At 42.4% G+C, this 5,945-nt stretch overlaps 1 pseudogene across 1 annotated transcript; it reads right to left on the minus strand.

Annotated features, from left to right (window-relative positions):
* Positions 1 to 4,697: 4,697 nt before the first annotated feature.
* LOC309539806 (V-type proton ATPase 21 kDa proteolipid subunit c'' pseudogene) lies at positions 4,698 to 5,301 on the minus strand (annotated as a pseudogene). The gene has a single exon. The product of its transcript is annotated as a V-type proton ATPase 21 kDa proteolipid subunit c'' pseudogene (transcript).
* Between the last annotated feature and the right edge of the window lie 644 nt (positions 5,302 to 5,945).

Here is a 5,945-nt window from a genome sequence, read left to right on the forward strand (position 1 = left end):
TCCACCATCGGAAGACTGATGCTCTTGCGGCTCCCGGGCTGGTTTCAAATGGCCCCCCAGGCAATTTTGAAAAAGCTATCTCTTGCGACCCCTGAGCGCCTGCCCACCAAAGCCAATTCCTTTTTGCGGGCTTGTCACAAGCTCGCCCCTCTGCACGGTGGGGGGGGCACAGCTAATCCCAGTGCCATTAGGGAGTCCCCAGCTGTGACACTCCCTGGATTGACCAATCTGGTCGGCCGGGGGGGCGGGCATGTGGCTAAATAAATAAATAAATACTACAGTACACGTTTGGGACGTTGATGCTGCAGTGATGGTGGTGGCAGAGGGGCGGCCACCACCTTGACCCAGTGCTGGATTTATGTATAGGCTAAGTAGGCAGAGTGCTTGGTATCTGGTGGGCAGACCAAAGCACTCATCAGGAGAGCTATGAGATTCAGGTGAGGGTCAGGTGCCTTGTCAATCCCAGCAGGTATATAACAGGAAGAACCGGCCTGCCCTGGCCTGTGGCCTGCCCATCATTACATGTTAAGAGTTTAAGTCTTTGCAACTGTTGAATCAGTTTCAGAATCAACAGTAAACGCTTCCACAGACATTTTCTTTTTAAAAAATGTTGAAATTCAAAATTTATAGTAACTAATGTGGAGTTAGATCGCCTGCTGAGCTTTTGACATCACTGGTACTTGCACTGAGTGAAGGTGAACAATCTGTTCAATCCTTTAATTTTTTTGAATTCACTTGTTAGAAACTCAGGTTTAGGATCCCCTCTGCTTTTTTCCCACTGAACATATTGGGGTTTTTTTTTTTTGCATGAACAGATTGCAAGGAGGAGAAATTGAATGGCATATTCTGATATACTCTCTGTTTCAGAACATCCTTCCAGTTGTCAGCATCTGCACCCTCTAGAAGTATGGTTTCAATTTTACTTTTGAAATCCAAGTCAAGCATTGTTGCCAACACATATATTTCCCTGTCAAAACATTTCACTTATTCCTAGGTCTGCAGACAGCTTTTGGGTTACATCTTTCCCTTGGTTTTATTGAAACAGGATCTTCATTCCTTTTGAAATCATTTTTCATTAGTGTGGAAGCAGAAGTAGATTCTATACCTGATAAGTGGCAGCACCTGGTATATAGATGTGCTATCAGTTCTTGTTTTCTGTGTGATCATTTCTGATAATTAGACGATGAAAAAACCAAAGTAGCAGTCACATTCAAATCAGGGTAGGAGAATATGCAACCTCCTCCCTTCATCTTCCCTCACACACTGCCTACATATATATACATAACAGCTGTTTGATGCCCTGGGGCATAGAGAGGGGTGGAATACAGAGTAAGTTGACATCATAACACACATTTTCAGCAAGAGAGGTTTTGTGCATTATCTGATCATCATGAAACATGAAATGACTTGCGGAATGGGTTGCCAACATCCTTGGGCCCATGGGCACATTTGCAATCTGGAGAAAATATTATGGACACCACATACACTCTAAATTTTGTTGTGCAGTTCTCACGTGAAGTAATGTATACAAAAATGCACACACTGGGATAGGGCGTGCATAAAAATGCATATACTAGTGAAAGCAACATACCAAAATGCATTCAACTTGGGGGAAATTACTGTGTTTGCAAAAATGTGTATATTAGGCAGAATTGCAGAGGGATGTATATATTAGGAAACATTAAACAAATAATTCTTATGAAGATTTAAAAAAATTCACAAACTGGTGTGAAAATGTGGGGAACTGAACTTATAATTGCAAAAGGGAGAAACTGAAACTGTCAGATTTGCCTATCTTTAGCAACAAGTAATACATCTGGTCTCCTACCACACCTGTAGATATATATATCTATTGAAAGGTCCCCTGCTATCCCACTCAAAGGGGACAAACTTTTATAGCCTTTTTGCAAAATCAGCTAATATGAGGATCCTATGATGATAATAATGATAACAATTAATAAACACTAAAGGTTTAGTGTGTATGGAAGTGGAGGGGGAAAGCAACAAGTTTGTTAAAATGCAACAAAGAACAGAATGGAAATATAATAAAATGTCATTTCTGCGAATCAATCATTCGCATCTGGAATACTTCTTTCAGAACTGGTAACCTCATCTCAAAAAAGGATATTGCAGAATTGAAGAGGTTTCAAACAAGGCCAATAAGAAAGATCAAGGATATATTGAAACTCTCAAACAAATATAAATTGGAAAATTGGAATTGTTTATCTTGAAAGAGAGACAAATAAGACAGGACAAAATATGATCATATAAAATATCGAATAGTATTTAGAAGGCATATCAAGATTATAGTTATTTATACTGTATAGCTCAAGAATAGGGGGACAATAAATGAAACTGATAGCAATACATTTGAGACCGATAGAAGAACATGAAATGAGGGTCTCTGCCAAAATATGTAATTAGGGACATTTCTGCTGAATATTATTACCCAGCTGAAACAAATGGCATACAGTGGTACCCAAGGTTACAGACACTTCAGGTTACAGACTCCGCTAACCCAGAAATAGTACCTTGGGTTAAGAACTTTGCTTCAGGATGAGAACAGAAATTGTGTGGTGGTGGTGCAGTGGCAGCAGGAGGTCCCATTAGCTAAAGTGGTACCTCAGGTTAAGAACAGTTTAAGGTTAAGCACGGACCTCCAGAACGAATTAGGTTCTTAACCTGAGGTACCACTGTATTTAGCTTGGACCATAGGAGCGAAATCCTAGGAGTTCGGGTCCTTTTGGCCCCCCAATAAAATATTTGAAGGGGCCAGGTCCCCCCAAATTTGATGGGCATTGCCGTTCAAATGGTGTGCATGCACTGTATCTTGGCTTGGACTATTTCCCCATATTTTCTCACAGAACCAAGCCTTTTTAGGATTCAGTTTTCATGCATACCTTCCTTTAGGGGCGCTTTAATGGCTCCAGTCCTCTGGGAAAGGCATACCATGTTGTGAGCATTAGCCACAACACAGGGCAAGTGGTGACGTATTAACTTCCTCCTCTCTCAGCTGGCTTCCAGAAGACGCTGCTCCAATTGCTTTGATACGCCCCACCTGGTGGAAGATATTACAATAAACTGTAACAGAGAAAGGAAGAGAATGGATTCACAGGGGCAACCATCCACTTTGCTAAGAAGTCAGGCTTCTCCCTCTCTCCACTGTCATTGGCAGCAGTCATTGCATCCGGCTACAATAGACCGATGGAGGAGGGATGCAGGGTCACTCCATTGAAACAACTGAGAGACCTCCTCTTCTTGAACTTTTCCACCCCAGGCGGCAATTGCAACAATTCTCAAAAACATGAATATTTCCTCTTCCCTCCCAATCAGTTTTCCTTTTGTGTCATTTTCCCCCTCTGTAAGCCTGAGGGCAGAGACTGTCCTTTTTTAGTGATATATATGCTTTTATTTTGGCTGAAGAGCAAGATTTGTAAAATCTCTAAAGGGGACTTTTGTTATCCCTGTTTTTATAGGGAATAAAGACCCTTTGGGCTGACTGCATCAACAATATATCCCATGAATGTACTACAACTATGTGTTACCTTTCTTTCCTCTTTCAACACACAGAAAATAAAATGTGGAGACAACTCAAAAGCACCCGAAGATAAGAAATGGCACATTTCAAGATTGAGAACACTAATAATCAAGAAATGGATGGGTAGTTGATTTGATTTGATTTCAATTGGATGACACATATCCAAGTTTGCATCATAAATGCACATACATATTTTTTGCAATTTATACTGTAAAACAATTTTCTTAATGTATTTCTTCTTTCTTTCTTTTTTGTAGAACTCAAGGAGAGATTTTGGTCAGCATGAGAAAACAGCTGATTGCCTGCAGATCATGCTGAGAATGTAACCTGGAGTTTAACATGTGTACAGTACACTGATATATTGTATATTTAAGGAAAAACACTTGTTTTTTGTACAAATCCCCAAAAGGACTCCTGCCCTTGAGTTGGAAATGTGCCAGACCTATGCTTTTTGTTAAAGAGCAGCAATATAAAATGTATCCATTTTTAAGGCCAACTGGCATGCAATATTTACCAAAATCTGAACCACATGTTTGCAAAAGTTTAAATCGTAGAAGGTGGCTCACATCTGGAAGTGTCCATTTCTCAGAGGAAGGCTTTGGTAAATATATATGAAATGCACTGTCTCTGAACCCTGAGTTGTACGGGCAGGAATAACGCACTCCTCCATACTCTCCACACTGATGTAATCAAGTGCTCTGACACACCATTCATAGGCTTTCCCACTTCTTCGGGGATAATAGCTAGGGCCAGTTCACAGATGCATGTTCATCTAGTGAAGATTTGGATGTGCAAAGGAGCTAGAGATCGGACAGAAAGAACTACACCGCCAGTGTGGTGTAGTGGTTAAGAGCGGTAGTCACGTAATCTGGGAAACCGGGTTCGTGTCTCCACTCCTCCACATGCAGCTGCTGGGTGACCTTGGGCCAGTCACACTTCTGTGAAGTCTCTCAGCCCCACTCACCTCACAGAGTGTTTGTTGTGGGGGAGGAAGGGAAAGGAGAATGTTAGCCGCTTTGAGACTCCTTATAGGGAGTGAAAGGCGGGATATCAAATCCAAACTCTTCTTCTTCTTCTCTAAAATCACCTCCTATCACCTCAAAAACAGTGCCTTTTGGTGGTTTGGGGTTTACATATTCTGCTGAGAGTTACCCAGAAGTCAAATAATCAATATGTACAGAGTCTGCAGCTGGCAGACAGACATGTTGCCCATTTTCACTTTAGACACCTGCAGGGTAGCCACGATGACTCCAAAGAGTCCGATGGCACTGCCAAAGATTTCCACAATGAGGATCTTGACAAAGAGGCTGGCATTCTGGGCATCTGTCAATGCTGCACCACTGCCCACAATGCCCACACATATACCACAAAAGAGATTGGACAGGCCCACAGTCAAGCCCGCCCCAAACATGGAGTAAGCTGCATGGTAGTTCCAGGAGCCAATCTCCTTAGGAGTGCTGCCAGAAGATTGCTCAGCCATGTTGGTGATGACGATGGCTATGATAATCCCATAGACAACCACAGCTTCACAAAAGATGATGCTAACCAGATTTTTTGTTTTGATCCTAGGTGCTTTGACACCACTGCCGAGGATGCTGGATCCGGTAATGTTAATGCCCCAGGCAGCACCCACCACTGACAGTGAGATGGCCAGCCCCCTCGCTGCTCAGGATGGACCACAAGTACTGTGAGGTCTCCATCAGGAACCATGCTACATCGAAACGGAAGTCAAGGTCAAATATTGTGTAGCAGATCAGCCGTTGTCAGCCCAGCCCTGAATACAGCAGCAAGAGCCCGGCAGCACAAGAAAGAGCAGACATGCACACCTAAGGAGGGATTGACAAATAAGGTTTCTCTCAATTTATGCATTCTTTTTATTTTTGACTCTTGCACATTGCATTGGTGGTTTTCAGGAAAGCAGTGACACACACACACACACACACGCGCGCGTTATAATAAATATTTTTTCCTAGAAAGTGCAAAGTCATACTTTTAATAAATGACATTTACTTCCATTTAGAAAAGCTCTGCACAAGGCGTGATAGTTTGGGTGTGGGAGTGCATTCCTTTCTCATAAAGTTTGTGATGGGTTAGTGGAATTCCCACAGCCCAAATTGTTACCCTTTGTGCATAGCTTTTCTAGCTTTGTCCTGCAAGTAAATGTCTCTCTCATATATTTTCTCTCTCTCTCTCTCTCTCTCTCTCTCTCTCTCACACACACACACACACAAATATGCACTTTCCAGGATAAAAAATATTCCTCCCAACATGCATAGGCCACTTTCCCACCACAAGCCCCCCAAAACAGGTATGGTCATGCATTAGCATTTAAGCCAAACTATTATATTTCTGTGCGCTGCTCTGGTTCGCCAGAAGCGGCTTAGTCATGCTGGCCACACGACCCGGA

Source organism: Podarcis vaucheri (assembly GCF_965113315.1).
Source record: "Podarcis vaucheri genome assembly, chromosome: 8".
In the NCBI taxonomy this organism is placed as follows: domain Eukaryota; kingdom Metazoa; phylum Chordata; class Lepidosauria; order Squamata; family Lacertidae; genus Podarcis; species Podarcis vaucheri.